At 37.0% G+C, this 22,216-nt stretch overlaps 1 protein-coding gene across 1 annotated transcript in view; it reads left to right on the top strand.

Moving 5' to 3' along the window:
* Positions 1 to 22,216, top strand: part of LOC109550055 (uncharacterized) — a 361,699-nt gene that overhangs the window by 199,096 nt on the left and 140,387 nt on the right. The window contains exon 9 of the mRNA XM_073796783.1: positions 2,555 to 2,724. The gene's annotated coding sequence lies outside the window, so the exon portion shown is untranslated. The remainder of the gene's footprint in view (positions 1 to 2,554; positions 2,725 to 22,216) is intronic.

Raw genomic sequence — 22,216 nt, 5'->3', positions numbered from 1 at the left:
AATAAATATTTGTAACCTTGGGCTAGGCAAAAGATTTTATAGAGAGGGAAGATTTTACAGCAGGGAAAGAAACCTGGACCATAAATGAAAAAGATAAACTGGACTTTAGAAAAGTTGAAAACTTTTGCTATTGGAATGACAATGTCAAATAAGTGGGAAAAAAAAGCTATGGACAAATATTTGCAACCCATAATGAGATAAATTAATCTAAATCAAACAAAAAATGACACAGAAGATAGAATTAGTAGATGAAGACATTAAAACAGCCACGACGGGCTTCCCTTGTGGTGCAGTGGTTAGGAGTCCGCCTGCCAGTGTAGGGGACACAGGTTCGAGCCCTGGTCCGGGAGGATCCCACATGCCATGGAGTAGCTAGGCCCAAGTGCCACGGCTGCTGAGCCTGTGCTGTGGAGACCACGAGCCACAACTACTGAGCCCACGTGCTACAACTACTGCAGCCCATGCACCTAGAACCCATGCTCTGCAACAGGAGAGGCCACCACAATGGGAGGCCTGTGTACCGCAGCGAGGAATAGTCCCCGCTCAACACAACTAGAGAAAGCCCACGCACAGCAACAAAGACCCAATGCAGCCAAAAATTAAAAAAACAAAGAAGCAAAAAAACAAACAAAAAAAACAAAACAGCCACCACAACTGAATTCCATATATTCAAAAACTTAGAAGAAATCAGGAACATATTAAATGTGGATATGAAAGACAAAATAAAAAATACTCTAATTGAACTTGTAGAGAGTAAAACTACCATGTCTGAGATGAAGAATACCATGTCAGGAAGGGATTGACAGATTAAATATTTCAGAAGAAAGGATTAGTCAACTTTAAGACATATAAATAGAAACTATCCAAAATGACACACAGAAAGAAAAGTAACACAAAAATAATGGACAGAGCAACAGCGAATTGTGGGACAACTTCATGTGGCCTGATATACGTGTAACTGAAGCCCTTGAAGGACAGATAGAAGGGGGACAAAAACTATATTCAAAGAAGTAGCTGAAAATTTTCTAAATCTGGTGAAAATTATAAGCCAATGGCTCCAACTATCTCAATGAACTCCAAGCACAAGAAACATGAAGAAAACTACACTAAGGCAGATCATAATGAAATTGCTTAAAATCAGTAAAAAGTAGAACATTTTAAGAGTAGCTAGAGAAAAGAAGATACATTATGTACAGAGGGACAAAGACTAAAATGACAGCAGATTTCTTGTTGAAATTAATGCAAGCCAGAAGACAGTGGAGTAATATCTTTAAAGTGTTGAAAGAAAAAAAAAGTTACACTGAAATTCTATAAACAACATAAAATATCTTCCAAAAGCAAAAGTGAAATACAAATTTTTCATATGTACAAAAGCTGAAATAATGCATCATTAGCAGACATGCACTACAGGAAAAAAAAAATAAAGGAAATTCTTCAGACAAATGGAAAATTATACCACATGAAGAAGATCCTTCGAAACGGTAATCATGTTGGTAAATTTTTTTTAACTTAAATGTATTTAAAGGTAATTGATATTTAAGGCAAAAGTAGTAACAAGATACTGTTTTTATAACACGTAACAGTAAAATCCATGACACAGGGCTTCCCTGGTGGCGCAGTGGTTGAGAGTCCGCCTGCCAATGCAGGGGACACGGGTTCGTGCCCCAGTCCGGGAAGATCCCACATGCCGCGGAGCGGCTAGGCCCGTGAGCCATGGCCACTAAGCCTGCGCGTCTGGAGCCCGTGCTCTGCAACAGGCCACAACAGTGAGAGAGGCCTGCATACCGCAAAAAGAAAAGAAAGAAAAATCCATGACACAGTAGCACAAAAGCTACTGAAGAAAATGGAGAAATGAAAGAATTATGATAAAACGTTCTTATATGTGAAGTGGCATAACATTACATGAAGGTAGGCTATGATAAGTTAAAGTTGTATACTATAAACCCTAAAAAATAAAATGACATGCTAAAGATATATTTAATATGATAACAAAAGAGAGAAAATTGAATTATTGTTGCCAGATAATCTCTGCTATTTCTGGAACATATTATTCACATTTATAGAAGAGATTTCATTTCTGCAACACATCACCTTCAAAGTCCCCACCTACAGAGGACAGTCACTACTAAGTTACTCAATGATGCTGGTTAAGTGAGTCATCTTCCAAATCCTTCCAGGGTACATAGTAAGCAGGGGTTTGGTCTTATATAACATGTCCACTCCAAGATACCCACTTCTCTGAGGTTTTTATTACTTCCTGAATAATTTATATAATCACTTGTCATATCTCTACTTTGTTTAATGTGGGCTACCACTCTTCAGGTTTCCAAGAACTACCCCATCAGTGTATTAAAAACTGAGTGTAAGGACCCTTATCAAAGCATTAAGTCTGAGTCATAGAAAAGTTACCCCATTAAAAACAGCTTTGTATTCCACTTCCCTGGTCCAGTGGCCTCAGAATCTACTCCCCGGGATAGTCTATAAGTTTCTACAGTACTTATTAGCCAGGTGCTGCAGTCTCTGTTGGCATTCAGTCTCTCTTCTCCCTTAACAGGCTCAAGATTCCTACAGTGGGGCCATGCTGAGAATTAACACTACTATCACTCTGGTGCCCAGGAGGTGAAGTGAAGTCAACTTCTGAGAAAGGAAACCATTATAAGCCACTTGCCTCACTTGAACCCTCTGCATGGTCATCAAGGAAGGTGGAGTCCCATCCCCTAACAGGTAGAAGTGGGTCCCTTCCACAGGCCCAAAGGATTGAGGGTAATCTGAGTGTTCCAAATTCTTAACTGCACCAATCGTAATATCCCCAGCCCAAGGCTCAGGGTTCCACTTCTCTTTCAGGGTCCTGACTTTGGCTTAGATTTGTCTGGGATGAGAAATCAACCTTCTCTTTGGCTCTGCCACTCATAATTAAGTCACATTCCTAGTCATAAATCATGCTTGCCGTCTGATTTTTATTTCACCTTTCAATTTGTGCTCAGTTGACCTAAGTCTGTCATTCTCTTTTTCAATAAATCAGTGGTGCTCAGCAATAATCACTCAGTTCCACAGTCCTAATACTTAACTTTCTCCATCATTGATCTGAAATGCCAAAGAAATTACACAGGCTGGTACATTTCCTTCCACCTGTATCACATCCCCATTTACCACAAGTGGAAGTCTTAATATTTGCAGTACTGCAACCTGTCAGACTCTAGGACCTTTCCTAGACCATGCTTCTAATCATCAGTCCTGGTAGCAACTGTCCTAGGTAGGGTTCCCTAAAGTCAGAGCCTTTATTGGGCAGAGCCCCAAAAGCATCTACAACAATAACCAAGTATCCAGTAAAGATATGAAAGTGGGTTTATGCTCATTAGTTATGAAAATGGAAATTAAAACCCAATGAGATAACACATGTTCCATATGTATTTGGAAAAAAAATTATATTCTGCCATTTTTAGATGCATCGTTCTAATAGGTCCAGTTGGTAGCTGTTCTCATCTATATCTTTTCTGATTTTCAGTCATCTTGTTCCATCAATTACTAAGGAAGGAGTGTTAAAATCTTCAGTTTTGAGTAGATACTTTTATATCTTTATTTCTGTCATTTTTGTTTCATGTACTTTGAAGTTTTATTTTTTTGATGCATACACTTTTAGGACTGCAGTGCATTCCTAGTGAATTGAATGTTTTATCATTATGAAAATATTTTTCTTTGTCTCTGGCAATACTCCTTGTTTTGAAGTTTACTTTGTGATGTTAATTGACTAATCGTGTTTCCATAATATATCTTGTTTCACTAAAGTATAGTTTTTAGTAATGCATAGTTAGATGGTATTTTTATTAGGAAAAGCAGGTAACTGGAGAACCTAAAAATCAAGGCATTGGTTTTCTTCAGGTGGGGGTGAGCATGTGAGCAGGGAAGACGTGATTGGAACATAGCACTTGGGATATTTTTCTGTCACTAGCAAGATTTTATTTTTTCACCTGGATAGTGGTAACACAGGAGTCTGCTTTATAATAACTCACTAAGCATATAATTATATTTGGTGCACTTTTACATGTTTTATAGTTCACAATGAAAAAACTTCAGAAACAAAAAAGAATTTTCATTATGTCATGCATGCAAAGAATATTTACAAAAACCCACGTGCTTTGTCACAAAGAAAATCTCAATAGATGTCAAAAATGTGATATCATTCAGATTGTGTTTTCTCAGCAATACATAATCATATTCAAAATCAACCATAAAAAGTAATTTTAAAAACCCCATGTGGCTAGGATATATAATACAAGTAATGAGTTATAACTCATAGCATAAATAAATATCCATGATACTACACTGATATTTAAAAATTTAAATAAATTGGGATAAAAGGATAGCTCTTTGTTTTAGTAAAATCTCAATATGTAATGTAGAAAGAATAATGGAAATAGAAAGTCCCCATAGCAAATACTACAGAAATAATTACTGCAGGCAGTAATCATCCATGGATGCTAAAATTGCTGGATCGAAGTATGACAAGAAAGAGACTGTTTATCCTTTACTTGCTTATTTTATCCCATCTCAAAGTATATTCCCTTCAAGATATGAATTAATTGCAAAGCTAAAAATCATAACTTTACTATGGGGAATCCTGGCAGACACCATCTTAATAAGTTTTCAGAGTTATTAAAAGTATTGGGGAACTTCCCTGGTGGTCCAGTGGTAAAGAATCCGCCTTCCAATGCAGGGAACGCAGGTTCAATCCCTGGTCAGGGAACTAAGATCCCACATGCCGCGGAGCAACTAAGCCCATGCACCACAACGACTGAGTTTGCGTGCCTCAACTAGAGAGCCTGTGTGCCACAACTACAGACCCCAGGCACCCTGGAGACTGCATGCCACAACTAGAGAAGAGAAAACCCACATGCCACAACTAGAGAGAAGCCTGCGTGCCTCAACGAAATATCCCACATGCCTCAACGAATATCCCGCATGCCGCAACTGAGACCCGATGCAGCCAAAAATAAATAAATAAATAATCTTTTCTAAAAAAGTATTGGGACATTTTGACTTTGGGTACCTGCTCTTATGATGCACTCTCACTGTGTGCTCTTGAGTTTAGCATCACCTTGGCAAAAATGTATAATCTCAGTCTAATCATGAGAAAACTTCAGACAATGTCAAATTGAGAGGTGTTCTATAAGACAACTAATCAGTATTCTAAAGTATCAAGATCATGGGAAAACAAGGAAAGATTGAGAAACTGTCACAGATTGGTGAAGACTAAGGAGACATGATAACTTAAGGCAACCTCTTCTTCCTATACAGACACTTCAATAAGGGTTTTGTCCCTACACTTAAACCATAACTACCTTTCATATCTAGTAGGAGATTCTCTATAAAATATACTAAGGGCTTCTCACATACACGAGTGCCCTTCAACACTGTGAAAATATTCCTTTCTTTATCTATTGCTGCCTGTTCATGGATCATAAGCCCTTATGGCATGCCTTTTCCACTAATCAGAGGTAGTAGTCAGCCAGTTCATTGGTGGGGAGATCCTGCTGGATAAACATATGACACAGAGGTACAAGAAATTCATGCTGACCACTCATCACAGACAACTTTGTTCTTCATTTATAAACCATAATACACAAAGATCACCATAATATGAGGAAAATCAGCAAAATGAATATGAAAGAATAAAACAAGAAAAAAGAATTATTGACCCCAGAGGAAATAAATGATGCAATAAACACAAACTTTTAAAACTGTAGTTTGAAGCAACCTAAATGTCCATCAGCAGAGGAACAGATAAAGATGTGGTACATATATACGATGCAATATTACTCAGCCATAAAAATGAATGAAATTGGGTCATTTGTAGAGATGTGGATGGACCTAGAGACTGTCATACAGAGTGAAGTAAGTCAGAAAGAGAAAAACAAATATCATGTATTAACACATATGTGTAGAGTCTGAAAAAATTGGTATAGACAATCTTGTTTACAAAGCAGAAATAGAGACACAGATGTAGAGAACAAACAAACGTATGGATACCAAGGGGGAAGGGGGGGTGGATGGGATGAATTGAGAGATTGAGATTGACATATATACACTACTGATACTGTGTATAAAATAGATAACTAATGAGAACCTACTGTATAGCCCAGGGAACTCTACTCAGTGCTCTGTGGTGACCTAAATGGGAAGGAAATACAAAAAAGAGGGGATATATGTATACATATAGCTGATTCACTTTGCTGTACAGTAGAAACTAACACAATATTGTGTTAGCAACTATACTCCAAGAAAAATTAAAAAAAAAAACTGTAGTTTTTTTTTTTTTTTTTTTGCGGTACACGGTCCTCTCACTGTTGTGGCCTCTCCCGTCGCGGAGCACAGGCTCCGGACGCGCCGGCTCAGCGGCCATGGCTCACAGGCCTAGCCGATCCGCGGCATGTGGGACCTTCCCGGACCGGGGCACGAACCCGTGTCCCCTGCATCAGCAGGCGGACTCTCAACCACTGCGCCACCAGGGAAGCCCCGTAGTTTGACTTTTTAAATTCACTGAGAGAAGCTTTCATGCAAAGGAGAAATCAGAGCAGGAAAGTATTCTTTTTTTTTTTTTAACATCTTTATTGGAGTATAATTGCTTTACAATGGTGTGTTAGTTTCTGCTGTATACAGGAAAGAATTCTTAAAGGTTAAAAAGCATGACACTCAAAACAGAAAATTCGATAGAATTGATTAAATGACGTGACACTGACTGAATTAGTAATGTGAAAGGAAACCCCCCATAACGTAGAGCAAAAGACATATAAACAGAGAAGCGTTGAGATGTAGTATCAATGTTTATCTCATTGTTAGTTTCCTTTATTTTAGAGTATTCCTTTTAGTCATTTCAATTTGGAAAAGGCATCTCATACTGTTTTTCCACTGTGAACCCAGAAGTCACAAACTTATAAACATAAAAAATATTCAAAATGTTTAAACTGACGTATAAAGTAGCTTTTCTATAGCCACTAAGTCTATGTATTTACATTGTTCGCATTGCCTTTTTCCAAAACTGAATGTTTATTATTTACTTAGAAATTAACAAATTATTGTTGTAAGACAATGAGGCTTATATATATATGTGAAAAAATAAAGTATACCCCATCCCTGCTATCCTCATTGCCACTCTCTGAGAGGTAACTATTGTTGACAGCTTTCTGAATATTCAAGTTTTCTATGTATGTACAACTACATAAGCAAAATGTTGAACAAAAATGGGATCCTACTTATTTTTCAGCATCTTGCATTTTTTATGCAATAACAAATCATTGGATTATTTTCTTGTTTATGTTTACATATCTGTTTCATTTTTAACAACTACATAGAATTCCACACTAGGAATACATAAAAGGTTTTTTATTATTTCTTTATTTTTATTAATTAATTTTTTTTTTTTTTTGGCTGCATTGGGTCTTCATTGTTGTGCATGGGCTTCTTCTCTAGTTGCGGCGAGAGGAGGCTACTCTTTGTCTTGGTGCACGGGCTTCTCATTGCGGTAGCCTCTCTTGTTGTGGAGCATGGGCTCTAGGTGCGCAGGCTTCAGTAGTTGTGGCACGTGGGCTCAGCAGTTGTGGCTCGTGGGCTCTAGAGTGCAGGCTCAGTAGTTGTGGCACACAGGCTTTGTTGCTCCATGGTGTGTGGGATCTTCCCGGACCAGGGCTCAAACCCGTGTCCCCTGCATTGGCAGACATATTCTTAACCACTGCACCACGAGGGAAGTCGTATTTCTCTTTTTTATTTGAAGTATAGTTGATGTACAATATTATATTAATTTCAGGTGTACAGCATAGAGATTCAGTATTTTTATAGTTTATACTCCATTAAAGGTTATTACAAGATAATGGCTATAATTCCTTATGTTATAGAATGTATTCTTGTTGCTTATGTATTTTATTTTATTTTTATTTATTTATATATTTTTTGGCTGCATTGGTTCTCCATTGATGTGCATGAGCTTTCTCTAGTTGCGGCGAATGGGGGCTACTCTTCGTTGTGGTGCACGGGCGTCTCATAGTGTGGCTTCTCTTGTTGCAGAGCATGGGCTCTGGGCATGCGGGCTTCCGTAGTTGTGCTTCATGGGCTCAATAGCACAGGCTTAGTAGTTGTGTCACACTGGCTTAGTTGTTCTGTGGCATGTGGGATCTTCCCAAACCAGGGCTCGAACCTGTGTCCCCTGCATTGGCAGGCGGATTCTTAACCACTGCGCAACCAGGGAAGTCCCTAAGGATTTTGTATATAGTAGTTTGTTTCTCTTAATCCCGTACGCTTAGTGTGCCCCTCCCTGCTTCCCTCTCCCCACTGGTAACCACTAATTTGTTTTCTATATCGGTGAGTCTGTTCCTGTTTTGCTGTATACCATCATTTGTATTATTTTTTAGTTCCACATATAAGTGATATCATACAGTATTTTTCTTTCTCTGATTTATTTCACTAATCAGAATATTCTCTAGGTCTATTCACATTACTACAAATGGCAGAATTTCATTCTTTTTATGGCCGAGTAATATTCCATTGTGTATATATACCACGTCTTCTTTATCCATTCTTCTATTGATGGATGCTTGAGTTGCTTCCATATCTTTACTACTGTAAATACTGCTTCTGTGAACATTGGGTGCATACATCTTTTTGAGTCAGTGTTTTCATATTTTCTGGATATATACCCAGGAGTAGAATTGCTGGGTCATATGGTAGTTCCACTTTTAGTTTTTTGTGGAACCTCAATACTGTTTTCCATAGTGGCTGCACTGATTCACACTCCCACCTAAATGCGCAAGGGTTCCCTTTTCTCCACATCCTCACTAATGTTTATTTGTAGACTTTTTGATGATAGCCATTCTGATATATGCAAGATGATACTTCATTGTGGTTTTGATTTGCATTTCTCTAATAATTAGTGATGTGATTTACATTTCTCTAATAATTAGTGAGGTTGAGCATCTTTTCATGTGCCTGTTGGCCATCTGTATGTCTTCTCTGGAGAAATGTCTCTTTAGATCGTCTTCATATTTTTTGATTGGGTTATTTCTCTTTTTTTTGTTATTGAGTTGTATGAGCTGTTTGTATATTTTGGAAATTAAGCCCTTGTCAGCTGCATCATTTGAAAATATTTTCTCCCAGTCCGTAGGTTGTCTTTTCATTTTGTCTATGGTTTCCTTTGCTGTGCAACAGCTTTTAAGTTTAATTAGGTCCCATTTGTTTATTTTTCCTTTGCTTTTACAGACAGATCCCAAAAAATATTGCTACGATTTATATCGTTTATGTCAAGGAATATTCTGCCTTTGTTCTCTTCTAGGAGTTTCATGGTTACAGGTCTTATATTAAGGCCTTTAATCCATTTGAGTTTTCTTTTACAGGGTGTGAGGAAATGTTCTAATTGCATTGTTTTAAGTATAGCTTTCCAGTTTTCCCAGCACCACTTATTGAAGAGACTATCTTTTCTCCATTTTCATAATCTTGCCTGTTTATCATAGATTAATTGACCATAGGTGTGTGGGCTTATTTATGGGCCTTCTATTCTGTTCCATTGATCTTTGTGTCTGTTTTTGTGCCAGTACTTTGCTGTTTTTGATTACTGTAGCTTTGTAGAGTAGTTTGAAGACAGGGAGCATGATACCTCCAGCTTTGTTCTTTTATTTCATGAGTGCTTTGGCAATTCAGGGTCTTTTGCTTGGTTCCACATGAATTTTGGTGTTATTTTTTCTAGTTCTATGAAATATGTCATGGGTGTTTTGATAAGGATTGCATTAAGTCTGTTGCTTTGGTTAGTATGGCTATTTTAACAATATCAATTCTTCCAATCCAAGAGCATGGAATATCTTTCCATTTCTTTTTCCATTTCATTTTCAATTTCCTTCATCAGTGTTCTATAGTTTTCAGCATAAAGATCTTTCACCTCCTTAATTAAGTTTCTTCCTAGATGGGACTTCCCTGGTGGCACAGTGGTTAAGAATCCACCTGCCAATGCAGGGTACATGGGTTTCAGCCCTGGTCTGGGAAGATCCCACATGCCATGGAACAACTAAGCCCGTGTGCCACAACTACTGAGCCTGTGCTCTATGGAGCCCGAGAGCCACAACTACTGAGCCTGCATGCCACAGCTACTGAAACCTGCGTGCCTAGAGCCCATGTTCTACAATAAGAGAAGCCACCACAATGAGAAGCCTGCACACTGCAACAAAGAGTAGCCCCTGCGAATCGCAACGAGAGAAAGCCCATGCACAACAATGAAGACCCAATGCAGCCAAAAATAAATTAATTAAAAAAAAATTATTCCTAGGCATTTTATTCTTTTTGACATGATTTTAAATGGGACTTTTTTTTAACTTTCTCTTTCTGATAGTTCATTATTCGTATATAGAAAAGCAACAGATTTTTGTATATTAATCTTATATCCTGCAACTTTGCTGAATTCTTTTATTGGTTCTAATAGTTTTGGGGTGGAGACTTTAGGGTTTTCTATATAAAATATCATGTTATCTGCAAATAGTGAGAGTTTTACTTTTTCCCCTCAATTTAGATGTCTTTCATTTCTTTTTCTTGTCAGATTGCTCATAAAAATCAGATCAGAAATACATGAAAAAGAAATGAAGGACACAATAGCAAAGATCAATAAAACTAAAAGCTGGTTCTTTGAGAAGGTAAACAAAATTGATAAACCATTAGCCAGACTCATGAATAAAAAAAGGGAGAACACTCAAATCAACAGGATTAGAAATGAAAACAGAGAAGTAACAACTGACACTGCAGAAATACAAAAGATCATGGGAGATTACTACAAGCAACTATATGCCAATAAAATGGAAAACCTGGAAGAAAATGGACAAATTCTTAGAAAAGCACAACCTTCCAAGACTGAACTAGGAAGAAACAGAAAATATGAACAGACCAATCACAAGCACTGAAAATGAAACTGTGATTAAAAATCTTCCAACAAACAAAAGCCCAGGACCAGATGGCTTCACAGGTGAATTCTATCAAACATTTAAAGAAGAGCTAACACCTATCCTTCTCAAACTCTTCAAAATATAGCAGAGGGAGGAACCCTCCCAAACTCATTCTATGAGGCCACCATCACCCTGATACCAAAACCAGACAAAGATGTGACAAAAAAAGAAAACTACAGGCCAATATCTCTGATGAACATAGATGCAAAAATCCTCAACAAAATACTAGCAAACAGAATCCAACAACACATTAAAAATATCATACACCATGATCAAGTGCGGTTTCTCCCATGAATGCAAGTATTCTTTAGTATATGCAAATCAATCAGTGTGATACACCATATTAACAAATTGAAGGATAAAAACCATATGATCATCTCAATAGATGCAGAAAAAGCTTTCGGCAAAATTCAACACCCACTTATGATAAAAACCCTCCAGAAAAGGCATAGAGGGAACTAACCTCAACATAATAAAGGCCATACATGACAAACCCACAGCCAACATCGTTCTCAATGGTGAAAAACTGAAACCATTTCCACTAAGATCAGGAAAAAGACAAGGTTGCCCACTCTCACCACTCTTATTCAACATAGTTCTGGAAGTTTTGGCCACGGCAATCAGAGAACAAAAAGAAATAAAAGGAATCCAAATAGGGAAAGGAGAAGTAAAACTGTCACTGTTTGCAGATGACATGATACTATACATAGAGAATCCTAAAGATGCTACCAGAAAACTACTAGAGCTAATCAATGAATTGGGTAAAGTAGCAGGATATAAAATTAATGCACAGATATCTGTTGCATTCCTATACACTAATGATGAAAAATCTGAAAGAGAAATTAAGGAAACACTCCCATTTACCACTGCAACAAAAGAATAAACTACCTAGGAATAAACCTATCTAAGGAGACAAAAGGCCTGTATTCAGAAAACTATAAGACATTGATGAAAGAAATTTAAGATGATACAAACAGATGGAGAGATATACCATGTTCTTGGATTAGAAGGATCAACATTGTGAAAATGACTATACTACCCAAAGCAATCCACAGATTCAATACAATTGCTATCAAACTACCAATGGCATTTTTCACAGAACTAGAACCAAAAACTTCCCAATTTGTGGAAACACAGAAGACCCCGAATAGCCAAGGGAATCTTGAGTAAGAAAAATGGAACTGGAGGAATCAGACTCCCTGACTTCAGACTATACTACAAAGCTACTGTAATCAAGACAGTATGGTACTGACACAAAAACAGAAATATAGATCAATGGGACAGGACAGAAAGCCCAAAGATAAACCTGCACACATATGGTCACCTTATTTTTGATAAAGGAGGCAAGAATATACAATGGAGAAAAGACAGTCTCTTCAATAAGTGGTGCTGGGAAAACTGCACAGCTACATGTAAAAGAATGCAATTAGAACACTCCCTAACACCATACACAAAAATAAACTCAAAATGAATTTAAGACCTAAATGTAAGGCCAGACACTGTAAAACTCTTCAAGGAAAACACAGGCAGAACACTCTATGATATAAATCCCAGCAAGGTCCTTTTTGACCACCTCCTAGAGAAATGGAAATAAAAACAAAAATAAACAACAAGATGAAAAGACAACCCTCAGAATGGGAGAAAATATTTGCTAATGAAGCAACTGACAGAGGATTAATCTCCAAAATAATACAAGCAGCTCTTGCAGCTCAATATCAAAAAAACAAACAACCCAATCCAAACATGGGCAGAAGACCCAGATAGACATTTCTCCAAAGAAGATATACAGATTGCCAACAAACACATGAAAGGATGCTCAACATCACTAATTATTAGAGAAATGCAAATCAAAACTACAATGAGGTATCACCTCACACCAGTTAGGATGCCCATCATCAGAAAAACTACAAACAGCAGATGCTGGAGAGGGTGTGGAGAAAAGGGAACCTTCCTGCACTGTTGCTGGGAATGTAGATTGATACAGTTACTATGGAGAACAGTGTGGAGGTTCCTTAGAAAACTAAAAATGGAACTACCATACGACCCAGCAATCCCACTACTGGGCATATACCCTGAGAAAACCATAATTCAAAAAAGTCATGTACCACAATGTTCATTGGAGCTCTATTTACAATAGCCAGGACATGGAAGCAACCTAAGTGTCCATCGACAGATGAATGGATAAAGAAGATGTGGCACATATATACAATGGAATATTACTCAGCCATAAAAAGAAATTAAATTGAGTTTTTTGTAGTGAGGTGGATGATAGACCTAGAGTCTGCCATACAGAGTGAAGTAAGTCAGAAAGAGAAAAACAAATACCGTATGGTAACACATATATATGGAATCTAAAAAAAAAAAAAGGTTCTGAAGAACCCAGGTGCAGGACAGGAAAAAAGACGCAGATGTAGAGAATGGGCTTGAGGACACAGGGAGGGGGAAGGGTAAGCTGGGACAAAGTGAGAGAGTGGCATGGACATATATACACTACCAAATGTAAAATAGATACCTAGTGGGAAGCAGCCACATAGCACAGGGAGATCAACTCTGTGCTTTGTGACCACCTAGAGGGGTGGGATAGGGAGGGTGGGAGGGAGGCACAAGAGGGAGGGGTTATGGGGATATATGTATACATATAGCTGATTCACTTTTTTATACAGCAGAAACTAACACAACATTGTAAAGCAATTATACTCCAATAAAGATGTTAAAAAATAAAACAAAGTTGAGAAAAAAAAATAAAGTCATTTTTGATAGGTGTATACTTTGCCATTATATTACTTGTTTTGTAGTTGTTTTTGTAGTTCTCTGTTTATTTCTTCTTCTTTTTGTTTATTCTCTTGTGGTTTGATGATTTTCTTTAGTAGTATGTTTGTGTTCCTTTCTTTTTGGTTTTTGTGTATTTGTTGTAGGTTTTTGATTTGTGGTTACCATGGGGTTCATATATGTTGACCTATATCTACTTGTCTTAAACTGGTAGTTCAAACACATTCTAAAAGATCTATATTTTTTACTACCCCCCCCCCATTTTGTGTTTTCTATGTCATATATTACATCTTCATGCTATCCCTTAACTATTTATCATAGTTATACTTGCTTTTACTATTTTTTGTCTTTTAATCTTCATACTGGGTTATTTAAGTGGTTGGATCTCAGTGCTTACTATATATTTGCCTTTCCTAATGGGAATATCCCTTATAGATTCTTACTTCTTTTCCGCTTAGAGAAGACCCTTTAACATTCCTTTTAGTGTAGGTTTAGCATTGATGAACTCCTAGTTTTTGCTTCTCAGGGAAGTTGTTAATCTTTTCTTCTTTTCTAAATGATAATCTTGCTGGGTAGCGAATCCTAGGTTGCAGGTTTTTCCCTTTCAGCACTTTGAATATATCTTGCCATTCCTTTCTGTCCTGAAAAGTTTCTGCAGAGAAATCAGCTGATAGACTTATGGGGATTCCTTTGTTTATGACTCTTTGTTTTTCTCTTGCTGCCTTTAGAATTCTCTCTTTATCTTTAACTTTGCCATTTTAATTATGATATGCCTTGGTATGGATCTGTTTGAGTTTATCTTTTTTTTGGACCTTCTGTGCTTCCATATCTGGATATCTGTTTCTTTCTTCAGTTTTGAGAACGTTTCAGCCATAATTTTCTCAAATACATTTTTTGTTCCACTTCTCTCTCTCTTCTCTTTCTGAGGCTCCTATAATGCAAATGTTGGTATGCTTAATATTATCCCAGAGATCTCTTAAATTGTTTTCATTTTTTAAAATTTGTATTTCTTTTTGCTGTTCTGATTGGGTGGTCTCCATTATTCTATCTTCCAGATCACTTACACATTCTTCTCTATCACTTAGTCTGCTATTCATTCCTTCTAGTGTGTTGTTTATTTCAGCTATTGAATTCTTCATTTCTGATTAAGTCTTTTTAATATTTTCTGTTCCTTGTTAAGTGTTCACCATGTACATCAATTTTTTTCTCTATTCAGTTAACATTTTTTTTTTTACCAATGCTTTGAATTCTTTAACTGGTAAATTGTTTATTCTGTTTCATTATTTATTCAGGTATTTTCTCTTGCTTTTTCAATTGAAAGTAGTTCCTCTGCCCTTTTATTTTGCCTAACTTTCTCTGCTTCTGTGAATTTAGGGGAAACAGCTATCTATTGTGGTCTTGAACGGGTGATCTTGTGTGAGAGTATCCCTATACAGACTGTGTGTGCCTAATGCCTATGGTGGGGAAGCTGGATCTGACGTGGATGCAAGTCACATCTTTCCTCAGGGTGTGCTGACAGCTCTCACCTTGGTCGGGGATGGAGCTAGAGATGGAAGGGCTAGAGCTGAAGCCAGGTGTAAGACAGGACTTCCCCTCTGCGCAGTGGCCATCACCGCCCCATCAAGGGTGAGGTCTAATCCCAAATTGCTGAAGCAGAATCCCTACGGGTTGGGCCAAGCTGGCTCTCTTCCCTTTAAGTGTGTGTTTTTCCCTCTCCCTGCACCAAGACCCTTGCTCCAGAGGAGAGTAGTGCTGAAATAAGGAGGTCCAATGTGGTCTCTCACCTTGTGTTGGCCACAGATAGAGATCTGGTGTGTTGCCTGTGCGGTTACCCATAGCTCCACTCAGACACAGCCTCAGGTGCAAGTCCACTTTATCCTTCACAGCAGATCACTCTGCCCCCAGCCTCTGCCATCCCTGCCCTGTGGTGGAATCTCTCTACAGGGCAGGTGGGACCCACATGGCCTCTTGGCGTGTATGGGGGTGTTGTTGAGCTGTGGTTGAACAGCCACCATCAGAGATCAAGGCTGTTTCTGAGGTGCTGCTTGAGGAAGGGCCAACAGTGACCTTTTCAACTACACCCTGGCTGTTAACACCCAAGTTATTCTCAGGGGTGTATTTCACATTCAGCCAGTTTTTAGCGTTATTAAGGATGTTGGAGTGCAAACCCATTTTAACCTACCAGTTTCTATTTGCATTGTTATAACATGGTTTGGGTTAAGACTGAAATTAGCATTCAAAATTGCTTTTTTGTGTGCTGAACTGTGAATACTAATGATATGTCCCTTGCCTAAAACTAAGTATTATGTATCCTCCCTTTATACATAAATAATTTTTTCCTGATACAGATCTTAAATCCATTTGCACGTCTAAAGTATTTTGAGAATTCCGTTTGGCAGCAAAACTTAAACCAAGGAATAAATTTACACTGCTTTTTCTTAATATAGTACATCACTTTTAACCTCTTCCTTCAGTGGTTGTGGGATACTGCAGTAAAATGCTGAGATCACCTCAGTGTATTCCTCAAATACTCATGGCTTTCTGGCCATGCACACTGCCTAAGGGTTCAATCAGTAGGTTAATTCTTTCTTCAGGGTTGGCCTGAGGGTTAAAGTTCCTGATGAGCCAAGTAGATCTTGCATGTAGGACGAAGGTGGGTAGATTAAGTGTATATGAATGCTGGGGGACAAAAACTACTCATGTGCAGCTGAAGTCACAACATGATCTTTATTTTGTGTATATTATCTATCTGTTTTCATGTTGATTTGTTGTTTTTGGCTTATTTTACAGCCCTATTATAGCCAAGCTCTTTCAACATCTGACAAATGATTGCTTTGAAAACATCTTGTATTTTCATGCAGTTGTTTTAGTGGAAGTTTTGCATCTTGTTCCTTTTTACCTTTTAATTTATTCCAAGCCTGTTTCCTATTTTACCTTTTTATAAATAAGATGAACTAAGGAAGGGGAAATCATGATAATATGGAAAAGTTTAGTTTTATTTGATTAAATCTTTTTTCTGTGACATCTCTAATAGTAATAGTGATGATCTCCGTATATGCTGATATTTTATTTACTTTATGTATTAGTTGTTTATTAATATTTTAATAGACTTTACATTTTACCATGGGGAAGAAAACACAGATCCCCTGAATTTAAGTAACTTACCCAAAGTTACTTAAAGCTAGTAAGTAGCAGAGTGAGAGTTAATAGCTAAGAAATAGATTCAGACTCAGATCTATCTGTCTCCTAAGCCAATGCTTTTTCCTCCATGCCAATATTTCTCAGTCTGGGAATCCTAAAAGGTTGGGGTGTCCCAGATGTCATCTTTTGACAAGTTTTTTATTCTTCCAAGTATTTACTGAGTGCTAATTATGTGTTGGATGTTATTCTAGGCACTTGATGTACATTATGGAAGAAAGAAAACAAAATGTTGCTCCTCTAAGAGTTTACATTCTTGTGGGAATGGGGGATATAGACAATAAACAAAGACATAATGTATATAATATGTTAGAAGGTGGTAAGTGCTATAGAAAAGAATATTCTCTGACAGTTTTATATTGTGCTTTCATTGTATTGATTATAAATATTTAATATAATGATATTGTAAATAATCTTAATGACCTCCTATAACAAAGTACTGACTTGTGATTTCAGAGCAATTATTTATATTTGTGTTTTCTCTCACATAATGGCTAGTGAATTCAAAAAAAAATGTTATGGTACAATCTTAAAATGAAGGAGTCATACTGGTTCAAAGAGGATTGATTCATAACAGCATGAATGTAAAGATGCCATGAACCCTAAAGAACATACATTGCAGAAGTTGGTTTTATACTGAATTTGAAATCGCTATTGTATCGCACAGACCGTATCTTTGTATGTACCTCCTTTAAATAATTCTACAGTGTTTAAAACCCTGTTCTAAATCCCATTAATCAGATTGCTTAGTGCACACTTAAATCACAAGAATATTTAAACATATCTTCAAGTAAAAGATAGCTCTACAATGTTAACAATGATACCTTGTTAAAATAGGCACGCAAAGATTGTTTATGGCCAGATGTTGGTTAAATATAAATCTGATCATAGTATACTGTCAAACAAAGCCTTTAAATGGTGAAAAAATATTAAGGTTTAACTTACATATATTAAAGTACAGAACACTTTAGTATGCAACTCAGCAAGCATTAAGGCTGTTTTATACAGCACAAATTTTTACTTCTGTAAAGAGACAGGGTCCACATTAGTAACATTAAAATTTTAAACTACAGAAACACATTAAATGTACAACCAGACTGAAGAAAAATCACCTTATATTAAATCCAATGATAGCAATTTAATTTTAGTAAAACAAAATAACTTACCATTCAATTACTTTTATTTATACGTTATTGGGTTTTCATTGTTTTAATTTGTAAATTTGCTTTAGTTTTATTGTTATAGGAGCTTAAGAAAATGCATTATACCTAATTTATGATTTTATGTTTGTACATACTTAAGTAATATAGCATTGAGATTCTGTGAGATTTCATTTTTAAAGCTCCGTATATTTCTGACATTTGAGAAACACTGCACTATGCATTGCTGTCTCCTTCTAAATAAAAATGTATTTGATAAACAATCATTATATTTGAGCACCTTTAATGCACCACCCATATCTCTTCTTTGATTGCCAAGTTACCATCTAGTAGAATATTGTCTAATATAGAAACTAGGACCTCTATATATCTAGTTCCCATTTGTAATGCTCTCAGCAAGTAGTGTTCATTCAGGTTGGTGATGAGATTCAAACTATGAACATTTCAAAAATTCCATTTAGTTGGGAATTTTTTACGCATATTAATTCTTCCTGTATAGGTCCTTATTATAGAAACTTCAATCATTCTATCCATTACTGTGTTTTCACGTTAACATTTTTACAATTCTAAATTTTTGAATTTAGGTTTAAGGGACTGGATTGAATTAGAATTAAATTTTTAAACATAAATTATATCCAATAAATAATCCATGTTCCCCAGGCCAGTTTGGGGGAAGATTTGGAGAGGTAAACTGGAGCACCTGTTTACATCATGGCAATGAAAACAACTGCATGTTGTTTAAAATGTCTTTGCCACCTACTGTGAATATAATTAAAGCCACTGAATTGTATGCTTTAAATGGGTGAAATGGGTGAATATAATCTGAATTATATCTCAGTGAAGCTGTTGTTTAAAAGTAGAGCCATGCAACAGTTGACTTTCATTTACCATCTTTTCCTTTGTGATACCAATTTCATATATAGTACATCTGTATATATTAACTCATAGTTCAATGTTATATTTCCATCAGGTAGTCAGATTGATGGAAAAATATACTCCTTTAAGTTTACCCAAATATTTTCTATTTCTTGTTCTCATCATTTCTTGCTATATATCTACGTTTCCATCTAAATTTCCTCAGCCTGTAGAATTTCCTTTAGAATTACTTGTAATACAGCTCTGCTGATAATAGGTTCTCTCAATTTCAGTTTTTCTAAAAATGTATTTATTTTGCTTTCATTTTTTAAGATAATTTTTTTGGATATAGAATATTTTTTTAACATCTTTACTGGAGTATAATTCCTTTACAACAGTGTGTTGGTTTCTGCTTTATAACAAAGTGAATCAGTTATACATATACATATATCCCCATATCTCCTCCCTCTTGTGTCTCCTTCCCACCATCCCTATCCCATCCCTCTAGGTGGTCACAAAGCACTGAACTTATCTCTCTATGCTGTGCGGCTGCTTCCCACTAGCTATCTATTTTACATTTGGTAGTATATATAAGTCCATGCCACTCTCTCACTTCGTCCCAGCTTACCCTCCTGCCACCCGTGTCCTCAAGCCCATTCTCTACATCTGCATCTTTATTCCTGTCCTGCCCCTAGGTTCATCATAACCTTTTTTTCTTTTTTAGATTACATATATATGTGTTACCATATGGTATTTGTTTTTCTCTTTCTAACTTACTTCACTCTGCATGACAGACTCTAGGTCCATCCACCTCACTACAAATAACTCAATTTCGTTTCTTTTTATGGCTGAGTAATATTCCATTGTATTTATGTGCCACATCTTCTTTATCCATTCATTTATCGATGGACACTTCAGTTGCTTCCATGTCCTGGCTATTGTAAATAGTGCTGTGATGAACATTGTGGTACATGACTCCTTTTGCATTATGGTTTTCTCAGGGTATATGCCCAGTAGTGGGATTGCTGGGTCATATAGTAGTCCTATTTTTAGTTTTTTAAGGAACCTCCATACTGTTCTCCGTAGTGGCTGTATCAATTTACATTCCCACCAACAGTGTAGGAAGGTTCCCTTTGCTCCACACCCTTTCCAGCATTTATTGTTTGTAGATTTTTTGTTTTTTTGTTTTTATTTGCGGTACGCGGGGCTCCCACAGCTGCGGCCTCTCCCGCTGCGGAGCACAGGCTCCGGACGTGCAGGCTCAGGCGGCCATGGCTCACGGGCCCAACCGCTCCATGTGGGATCCCACCAGACCAGGGCACGAACCCGTGTCCCCTGCACCGGCAGGCGGACCCTCAACCACTGCGCCACCAGGGAAGCCCTGTTTGTAGATTTTTTGATGATGGCCATTCTGACCAGTGTGAGGTGACACCTCATTGTAGTTTTGATTTGCATTTCTCTAATGATAAGTGATGGTGAGCATCCTTTCATGTGTTTATTGGCAATCTGTATATCTTCTTTGGAGAAATGTCTATTTAGGTCTTCTGCCCATTTTTGGATTGGGTTGTTTGATTTTTTGATATTGAGCTGCATGAGCTGCTTGTATGTTTTGGAGATTAATCCTTTCTTAGCTGCTTCGTTGGCAAATATTTTCTCCCATTCTGAGGGTTGTCTTTTTGTCTTGTTTATGGTCTCCTTTGCTGTGCAAAAGCTTTAAAGTTTCATTAGGTCCCATTTGTTTATTTTTGTTTTTATTACCATTTCTCTAGGAGGTGGATCAAAAAAGATCTTGCTGTGATTTATGTCATACAGTGTTCTGCCTATGTTTTCCTCGAAGACTTTTATAGTGTCTGGCCTTACATTTAGGTCTTTAATCCATTTTGAATTTATTTTTGTGTATGGTGAAAGCAAGTGTTCTAATTTCACTCTTTTATATGTAGCTGTCCAGTTTTCCCAGCACCACTTAATGAAGAGGTTGTCTCTTCTCCACTCTATATTCCTGCCTCCTTTATCAATGATAAGGTGACCATATGTGCGTGCATTTACCTCTGGGCTTTCTATCCTGTTCCATTGATCTATATTTCTGTTTTTGTGCCAGTAGCATACTGTCTGGATTACTGTAACTTCGTAGTATAGTCTGAAGTCAGGGTGCCTGATTCCTCCAGCTCCGTTTTTCTTTCTCAAGATTGCTTTGACTAGTCGGGGTCTTTTGTGTTTCCATACAAATTGTGAAGTTTTTTGTTCTAGTTCTGTGAAAAATGCAATTCGTAGTTTGATAGCAATTGTATTGAATGTGTTGATTGCTTTGGGTAGTATAGTCGTTTTTACAATGTTGATTCTTCCAATCCAAGAACATGGTATATCTCTCCATCTGTTTGTATCATCTTTAATTTCCTTCATCAATGTCTTATAGTTTTCTGAATACAGGCCTTTTGTCTCCTTAGGTAGGTTTATTCCTAGGTGTTTTATTCTTTGTGTTGCAATGGTAAATAGGAGTGTTTCCTTAATTTCTCTTTCAGATTTTTTCATCATTAGTGTATAGGAATGCAGCAGATTTCTTGCATTAATTTTGTATCCTGCTACTTGACCCAATTCATTGATTAGCTCTAGTAGTTTTCTGGTAGCATCTTTAGGATTCTCTATGTATAGTATCATGTCATCTGCAAACAGTGACAGTTTTACTTCTCCTTTTCCGATGTGGATTCTTTTTATTTCTTTTACTTCTCTGCTTGCTGTGGCTAAAACTCCCAAAACTATTTTGAATAAGAGTGGTGAGAGTGGGCAACCTTGTCTTTTTCCTGATCTTAGTGGAAATGGTTTCAGTTTTTCACCACTGAGAACGATGTTGGTTTTGGGTTTGTCATATATGGCCTTTATTATGTTGAGGTAAGTTCCCTCTACGCCTACTTTCTAGAGAGTTTTTATCATAAATGGGTGTTGAATTTTGTCGAAAGCTTTTTCTGCATCTATTGAGTTGATCATATGGGTTTTATCCTTCTATTTGTTAATATAGTATTACATTGATTTATTTGCATATACTGAAGAATCCTTGTATTCCTGGAGTAAAACCCACTTGATCATGGTGTATGATCCTTTTAATGTGCTGTTGGGTACTCTTCACTAGTATTTTGTTGAGGATCTTTGCATCTATGTTCATCAGAGATATTGACCTGCAGTTTTCTTTCTTTGTGCCATCTTTGTCTGGTTTTGGTATCAAGATGATGGTGGCCTCGTATTATGAGTTTGGGAGTGTTCCTCCCTCTC

The sequence above is a fragment of the Tursiops truncatus genome, chromosome 19 (assembly GCF_011762595.2).
Source record: "Tursiops truncatus isolate mTurTru1 chromosome 19, mTurTru1.mat.Y, whole genome shotgun sequence".
In the NCBI taxonomy this organism is placed as follows: domain Eukaryota; kingdom Metazoa; phylum Chordata; class Mammalia; order Artiodactyla; family Delphinidae; genus Tursiops; species Tursiops truncatus.
Note: the sequence above shows the minus strand (reverse complement) of the source record. Positions and strands in the feature narration are given on the sequence as shown.